This window comes from Urocampus carinirostris, chromosome 11 (genome assembly GCF_059441175.1).
Source record: "Urocampus carinirostris isolate Australia breed hairy pipefish chromosome 11, RoL_Ucar_1.0, whole genome shotgun sequence".
Lineage (NCBI taxonomy): Eukaryota > Metazoa > Chordata > Actinopteri > Syngnathiformes > Syngnathidae > Urocampus > Urocampus carinirostris.
The window spans coordinates 30,690,381-30,699,899 of NC_142359.1; the positions used below are offsets into that span (position 1 = coordinate 30,690,381).

Genomic DNA, 9,519 nt, shown 5'->3' on the forward strand with positions numbered 1-9,519 from the left:
GTGATGATTAAAACTACACGAATATATAGACTAATATTAAATATAGATTAATATAATTATTTCAGCAATATTATTTTGAATAATGTGCAATATTTTTGTGAAGTGAAAAATCTGAAGTGATAACTGATTTGTATTACCAATAAACTGAAGATTAAAACTGAATGAACGTATAGATTTATATTATATATTTGTCACCGATTTACAATGTCAACCTCGATAACACTAAATTTTGGGGACCCATAGATCTCTGTTGGGACCCATAGATTTTTGAGCATGCAAGTCCCCAGGACCCATCACTTTTCACAGGTAAAATGAACACTGATATTATGTTGTAAAGTGGGAGCAGTACTAAATAGTGGAGCAAAGGTTCCCAATGAATGCTGTAGAATTTACAGTCAGATCATCTGAAATGAAATTTGACTTTTTTTTAATTTGAGCAGAAAAAGTATGTTGTGTACCCACCTTTTATAAACAGGCAGTTCTGAGGACTTCCACAAAAGTAGTATCCTCCTACTGTCCGAACCCGAACAGACAGTGGACCCAAACGTGCAACGTTTTCACACCAAACTTTATTTTACGGAAACGGGGTAGTCATGTGCGGGAACACAAAGGCCAGCGATTCGGCATTTACTGTGCAGAAGAATTGAGACAGAAAAGTCAGAAGCAGGAAAACAGGAAGGGGCAGACGAGATCTAAACCAGACAGGAAAGATGGGATCGATACCAGATACAGGATACCTGAGCAGATACCGGACAGGACAGACAGACGGGAGTGATACCAGATATAGGATGCACGAGCAAGATACCGGACAGGACAGGACAGGACGGGACAGACAGGATCTGTACCGGATACTGGATACACGAGCAGGATACCGGAAAGAGTCAAAATGCATGCCTCGCAAGTGCAGAGGTTCGTTGATGGACTGACAAGGAGTGAATGAGAGCACTGAGTTTAAATAGCAGGGGAGCCAATCAGGCAACGAGCAGCAGCTGGCGCCAAACGAGTGGGCACAGGTGAAGGCAAGGGGCAATCGTGACACCTACGAACTATCAACCAAGTAAACGCTAAAACGATATCCTGAATAACAGTTGTCGAAAGATCGTCAGGGGACCTGCCAAAGATGGCTATGAGCGGCGATGGATTTTTTTTTATTTCCTAAAATATGGGAAATGCACCCAAAAAAATGATCGCCAATTTTCAATCAGGTTAGGACATGATCTAAACATATGAATTAGGTGACAAGGACTTTGAGAGCACCTGTTGCCATGTTCATGCCTTGAATTGGGAAACATCTGTCCTGAAATGGAGTCTGTGAACCATAAATTTAATAAGAGCCAGCCTTGCACAGCTAATGGAGGAATTAACGGCTGAGAGGGTCTTTTTCCAAAACTCATTTGACAGGTTTACTTGTAAATTATGCTCGCAGTCAGTTATTGTCTTCATTAAGATGCAGTCTGTTTCAACACATAATAATAGAGAGCGGAGACTGGACATTTGGGTGGATGAGTTGCCGCACGGTCCAAGTCAATCCGTGAGGGATTAGGGCTCTGTGGGAAGGATAATGTATGTGTTCTAGCAAATTCCCGTAGCTGGAAGTAACCGGAAAAAAATCAGAGCCCTTTAAACCAAAGGCTGTGTATAATTGATCAATGTTTGCAAATACATTCTCTAAATATAAATCCCTGAGACCGCACTGGCCTTGCTGCTCCAGTGTTTTCAACCTAATATCTGTCATATATGGTGTGAAAAGGTAATAGTTGCAGATGGATGTCACTTTCTGCAGTGACAACAACGCAAAGGGTCTCCTTTTTTGACATCGTATTTGTGATGTGTGTACATTCACTGTATCAGTGGTAAACTTGGAATAAGGGACCAATACACTACCACATGCCAACGCTGTGAGCGATGTAGAGCAAAAATCGTCCTCCAACCAAACCCAGCCACAGTCAGTTCGCAATGTGGTTAACCAGAGTGTTATTGTATGGGTATTCGGGGCCGAATAGTAATCGAGGAAATTAGGAAGAACCAGCCCGCCCACCGACCTGTTTCGTTGTAGTAGATTATTGCTTGCTCTGGCTCGTATGCCAGCCCAAACAAATGTTGAAACCATGCTAGCAATAGAGGCAAAAAAAAAGATCGCAGAAGAAATACTGGGAGACATTCGAATAGATATAAGTACCTAGGTTACATGTTCATTTTTATGGTCTGTACCCTACCTGCCAGAGAGAGTGGTAAGGAGTTCCATCTTTGTAGGTCCGACTTAACTGCAGATGTAAGAGTTACAAAACTTTTTTTTACGCATGGTGCGTACAGAACTTATAAGAACTAAACCCAGGTATCTCATACTATCAAGAGCAATAATTAAATGTATTAGATTATTATTATATTATGCAACAACTCCCTTTACTTTGTAATAAATACTTATAAACCACAACCAAGCCCAGTTTTGCTAGCATTGGGTTTTTAAATACGCATATTTGTATGTGTGTGTTGTGACAAAATATGTCCCGCTCGCCTGCATGAGATGTCCCCCCTCGCACAAACGATATTAAAACACCTCAGATCTATTTTTGGTTGTGATTTAATAGAACAGTAAAGGTCTTAGCATTTGCACCTTGTATGCACGAGAGGGGACAATTCATGCAGGGGGAAGTTGGCATTTTTCAGCACAACAGTGGCTTCAGCAGAGGGCACCCCCACCCGATCGTTCGGTGTGCCCTGTGTATATGTGTATATGTATATATATATATATATATATATATATATATATATATATATATATATATATATATATATATATATATATATATATATTTATTTTTTTTTTTTTTTTTTTTTTTTTTTCATGACTGCCAACGTTGCCAACACAAGGCAGGCCAACGTGTTTGCGGTTTTCAGAGTAAACGCTAGCACGGATTCTCGTCTGGCTTTTGTTGGGACTGACGACCGCCAATGGAAAAAAAAAAAACATACGCCTCATTCCAAACAACTCCAAAGCGTTTAGCGTCCAAAACTGGCGATGGAATTTGGAAAAAGCATATGGAAGCTTTTATGTCATGTTTTTTTCTGGTTGATGTACAGGATCTGTAACAAATGATGATGCTTTCCAGCTGTTGGGGTAAATAAGGTGTATGTTTGCAAATGACTTGATGGACGCTCTAGCACCTCCTGGTGGTAAAACCTCAATTATTAAAACAACTAAATTGATTTGATCGATAAGGGAAAATCACAAACTACTAAATCGTGCTTTTTTTTGAAGAAACAAAAAATTTGCTTTTTGCTTAGCTAAAATATGAGAAGAAAAATGGTACTGTTTGGTCACTTTGAGTCTCCGTAGTTTGTGTTCTTCCTTTTGCTTTTTAGCACTTGTTTTCAGTTGCACAACACAATACAGCAACATCTAGTGGCCAAATAATACAAACCCTCTCTACTTTTATTTTATTTTTACTTTTTTTTAACATAAGAGGTTTGTTATGAAATCATCCAATCATTCTGGATCGGCAGGGAGAGAGAGCTATACTATAACCAGTAAAAGATACAACTTTTGAATTGTTGAATTGTTTAAAGAGTTACAAGATATAATACCATATGATACATTCAGTCGTTCTGAGGCGGGGATTCGCTGTCATATAAGGACAACAAATTCTCGGGAGGATGGAAACATCACCACCATTACCCTAAAAATTGAATATAAATTAATTTTATTTTCATGAAAAAAACTATAAAGTAGACCCCGAGATACATGAATGACATGAATCCTTTCTGAGGTGGGGATTGCAAAATAAAACTGCCATTTAGTGAGGGATAAAAACCTATGGTAATTAGCTCCGTACCACCTGGTACTTCAGATTAAAATGTTCAAATAACGTAATGTTATGTAGTAAGTACTACTTATGTGTAATATATTATTATATGTTTGAATATGAATTAAATATACAAGAAAAAATGAAAATTGATTTACCTTTGGTGTGTCGTGACTTCAGCTGGTTGAGTGAAGTAGCTGGTGGAAGAAGAGGCGAAGGCCGATTAAGAATCAAACTAATTTTAAAATTTCCACTTTGCTATTTCTTTAAAAAATGAACTATTGGTTATGATCATGCAATATAGTGAAGGTAACAATGCGTGTGCCTTCTTTGTATTCCTTGATAATCGGAAGTTTTATTTCCATGATTAGCGTGTTTTTTCTTCTCCCTCTAGCATCACTGCAAGACTTGAGATCCATGGCTAATAAATATAGTACAAAAGCAGAGTATTATATCACCAACTCACAAGTCTTTACAAGATTCAGATTTTTTTTTTAAAAGGCATTGAGAGAAGTATTTCAGCCAACTGCATATTGGCATCTTGATGATTTTATGATGCAAACCGATAGCAGACGACCGTTGTTGAATGTACCGTAAAATGGGCCTCAAAATACTACCCATACCCTATTTTGATTCCTTACGAAGCACTCAAGATTCTGAACTGAAAAAAGAGAAAGACATTTTGGAAGGTAGCTCAGACAATAGCATATCAGCATTTCCATAATGCTGGGACGCAGACCAATAGTAATTTTTGTATGACGTCAACCAATGTCAGACAGTATCGGTTATCTGTATTAATATTGATCAAGAGAAGCAGAATGTTCTTGGTTATCAGTATTGGTAGCAAAAAACAGTAATAATCCATCTCTACATAACTTTTTTCTTTGCCACTGCAATAATTTTTTTTACATTTCTCCGCAAAAGGTCCACCGGATCATTAGATGTACCCACCTAAAAATAGTATTTTTTAAATTTTGTGTATACTGTATAAGGCTCACTGGACTATAAGGCGCATGGACTATAAGGCACATGGAGTTACGGTAAGGGCTACCGTATTTGTTATAGCATCGCACGTACGGTTATATTATAATATTAGTGCAACGATTGACCACTTTGAAACATTTTGCAAAATTTTGTATGCAACAGGAATCGAACCCAGGTCTATGTGAGTGCGCCAAATGCAAACCACTACACCACTACAGTTATACGAATAAGATGGGAAAATGGAGCGACTGGAGAAAACAGAAAGTCTTCCTGAAATATATACATACAAAAAAGCAGGACATGGGGAAACAACTCGAATCCAACTTTGGATTTTTGTATGTTTTCAGGATAATTCTCAGTTTTTTTCTATTTTCTAAAATTCATCTCTCGTAACGTGAAAATGGAGTGATAATGAGATAAAAGGTAATGCCTATCCATATATTACCTATTTCACTGGTGGTCTAGTGGTTATGATTGGGTGCTTTCACCAGCATGAATGGGATTCGATTCCCTTTGCATGTTTTACGTGCATTATTCGATTGATCAATCATTGCGCAAATACGGGAGTATACCGTAAAACCTTATGTAATGACGCACACAAATCAATACCGCATGTATTTTCAACTTCATCCACCGGATTTTGTGGTATATGAGGCGCACCAGGTTATAAGGCGCAATTTCAAATTGGTCAATTTGAGGATTTTAGGTGCACCTTATAGTCTGAATAATAGGGTATATTTTTTGCGAAACTGAGAGCATGAGGATTGCAATTAATGCCGGGTTTATCGACGCATGCTTTCCCGTCAGAGTTGCTAGCTGCTTTTGAGATGACGTGATTGGGGGTAAAAAGGCTAAGTTTGACAGCTCTCCGATGCTCACCAGGAAAGGCGATCGGATTCCTCGGCGCCCGAGCGAGCGCCTCTGACAAATTACATTACGCCGCAAACAGCCGACTATTTTGAGGGTTTCCAATTTGTCATGTCCAATAAAAGGCCATGTTGCAAGACGAGCGCTCCAAAGAAAAAACTGATTGCCTTTAATGTTCCGCAGCTGTCGGAGGCCCAAGCTCTTTCTTTTTTACGAAAAAAATTAGGCTAGGTTATATGAGTGAACACTGTCTGCTAATTCTTACTTAGTGCTGGTTTATTTTGCCTGAATATATAAAGTTTGCCTTTAGCTGCTAAAGCTAAAATCTTCAATGCTAGCTAATATTCTCCCTGAGGGTTGATCGATTTACCGTAAAATCCGGACTATAGAGCGCACCTGATTATATGCCGCACCCACCACTTTTTAAGTGATTTGCCACTTTTGCACTTACACAAGCCGCACCTCTGTACAAGCCGCGTGCGCACGCATTACTTCTTGTGACACAATCACAAGTTTAACCCAGACCAGGCTAAAAGTTCCACAAGGGGGAGGATTTTGTAAGGTTTATTGTTCTAAATTTTTTATCAATTACCCATTATCCGTCATCGGTCAAATCATAATACGCCACAAAGCCAAGGGGCGGAGACACTTGCTCTCGGCCAAGAGGCCGAGTCATGGTCCTAGCCACAGAGCCATGCAGCGATCAGTGCGAATGCACCGTTCCCGGAGGTACTGCAATACCAGGCCGATGCGTGGAGTGGACAGAGCAAGCTCCCATTCCATCTCCGGATTGCAAAAATCAAACTTACAGCATTGCTGTATTTTACTATAGCGCAACCGTAGAACACAGCCGCCACATGCAGACACAGTTTACGACTACGGCTGTTACTTTAGGCAACACGATTGCAAAATTTTTACAGTCGGCTCAGAACCACAGTTGATGTTCAAGAGCTATACATGATGCCCAATTCTTATTTGTGGCACAATTTGTAACCTAATAAATAGTAGACAATCTTAGAACTGCAATTGGCAAAAATGATAACCGTAATTAACGTATGACGCAGACTTGTAAAGTCCGGGTCCCGTTGAAAGTAATCCAAGGAAACAAAATGTGTATTTCCAAAGTTAAGGGTGGGAAAAATATATATCCACTATTGTCCGCTGCGACAACAGACAGATCTACCGGTAACTCAGCTTTACCCCACTTCCCATCAGCCCGCGTTTGCTCCCTTCTTTTTGATTCGCTCGTAGAACACATAACAGAATACATCTCTAAAATAAATACATTACAAAAATATACAGTTGCAAATACATATTATACAAAGTTACACATATTTACGAAGAAAGACGGTACACCGAGAGAGTTTTCAAATCTTTAATAATAATAATATAACTTTCATCCCAAACCGTTCCTTTGAAAGGCACCAACAGGCTAGTAGGATCACGCTCGCAATGCATCAAACGTGTCCGTCAAAAGAAAGCATCCCGTAATTGTGAAATCCACGGTAGATCGCCCTCAACTTTCTCCTCATAACTATCCCCATCAAGGGCGACTTCCTCATTATCGGAACGTTCCTTTCCTTTACAAACAATGTATGCATAAACTTAGAGGTTGCAGTCCCTCTTGGCGCACATATTCTACTGCTCTTAATCTTACCTTTTATACTTCAACGCCGCTGGTGGCCGTTAGAAAAATTACATAAGTTGGCCGCTTCACTGAATAAGCCGCAGGGCTGAACATTTGGGAAAAAAGTAGCGGTTTATAGTCCGGAATTTACGGTACATTAAAATGAAATCTCCAGCTCTACAATGCTAGCTGCTAATGCTAACACACACTGGTTGATTTCACTTCAAAATAAAATCTTCTCTACAAGGTATGCTGGTATAACTAGCATCTCAATGCTATCTTCAATTTTTTTTCTTGAAACTGTCCAATTTTGCTCTAAAGTAAAATGGCCTTCCCTAAAGGTCTAGCTGCTAATGCTAGCATCCAAGCACTATCTGCTAATTGTTACGTAAAGCTGGACTTTTATTTGATTAAAAAAATCTCGAGCTACAAGGTTAGCTGCTAATGTCAGCGTCCACAATGCTATTTACTCATTTTTACTTTGAATTTGTCGAGTTTGCTCAGAAATAAAATCGACTACACAAGAATAGCTGCCAAAGCTTGCGTGTCAATGCTATCTGCAATGTTTTCCTTTGAGCTGTCCAATTTTGCTCTAAAGGGCCTTTTCTACAAGGCCAGCTACTATTGCTCGTGTCCCAACGCTATCTCTTCGCTATTTTTGCTTTTAGCTGGCTGATTTTACTGGACGATAAAATTGGCAGCTGTACATTGCTAGTTGCTAATGCTAGCTTCCCAACTCTAATTCTCACATTTGGACGGTTGATATCGCTTGAAAAAAAATCTCCTTCTCTACAAAGCTACATGCTAATGCTGGTGTCCAACATTATTTGCTAATTTGCTTACTTAAAGCTGGCTTGCCTTACTGGAAAAAAAACAATTCCGGCTCTCCAAGATTAGTTACTATTGCTAGTATCCAAAACATTAGGAGCTAACTCTTACTTAGAGCTGGCCGATTTTGCTTTAAAATAGAATTTCCTTTTCTAAAAAGCATATTACTTGTCCGTCTGGAAAAATGCATCGGTACGTCAGGAACAAGCTAACTGCTATTTTTAATGTCCTTGATAGTATCTGCTAACTCTTACTTTAGAATGACTGATTAAAAATAAATTCTTCTCGACAAGATTAGCTGCTAATGCTAGCGTCTACAACATTGGCAGATAATATTTAACCACACCTGTCGGTGTCATTACCTATAAGTCAAGCCACAAACGTTAGCCTCCATAACATTAGCTGCTATTTCCTATTGAAAAATATATTTCATCACTTTATACTTAGGTGTTAATACTTCTGAACATTCCTGCAAAGGATGTTACTAATTTTATTAAAATGTTTTGCGTCTAACAACCATCGGGAGACTATGGCTTACGAGCCATATATGGCTCTTTTCATGAGTAATTGTACCTCGTGCAAAGCCAAGACTACACTCACTACTGACAGAGTTCGGTCCAATATACATAGGGCACTGTTTCATCTACAGTTTACGGTCAAAGTGTCACTCCAACAGGGCCATTTGGCCGCAACCCGCTAAAGAATCATGAATTTGTGTGTGTTACTGCATAAAAGTGGAAATAAGGAGGTAAAATAAAGTGTGTAGTCATTTTTCCAAAATACAATATTTTTTTCCGAAGGTTTTGGACCCAGGCGGTTTCTTTTTTCCTGAGAATTTCTCTTGCTTAAAGAAAACTCATTCACATGGTACAGATGGAGCAAGGGTGCATAAATTTGTGATAGCAAGTTTGTTGAAATTGGAAGGACATATTTACGTGATTCCCAGTACTTACGGGAACTTTTAACCCTGGGGTGTTTCTTTGCCGGTTTTATTTTAAACCATAACTCAAAGCTAGCAAATAATTTCTCGAATCAGCCACATGGTACACTCGCATACGTCAACAACACACACCTCTAACTGCTGTTCAAGATCCACTCGTCTAAAATACTTGGCACACGCTGCAGGGATTCAAGCCGAGGAGCGGATCACGACTGTATGCATTTCCATTCATAATCATTGTGTTTTGTGGTATATATAAGGCGTATCGGGTCATAAGGCGCACTTTAAATTTCTGGCCAATTAGGAGTTTTTGGTGCGCCTTACAGTCCGAAAAATACGGTAATTCCGTGTGGGCATTGCACGAACGAGTTCTTACTTTCAAATATTTGCAATTGTGCGTCTAGATAAAGCAATGGCTGAACGCTGTCACAGATTAGCAACCATTAGCAGTCTTTGCTCGTTTCGACCCT

General features: G+C 39.2%; 1 pseudogene; it reads right to left on the reverse strand.

Moving 5' to 3' along the window:
- Positions 1 to 6,361: 6,361 nt before the first annotated feature.
- LOC148357057 (U2 spliceosomal RNA) lies at positions 6,362 to 6,484 on the reverse strand (annotated as a pseudogene).
- Positions 6,485 to 9,519: the final 3,035 nt, after the last annotated feature.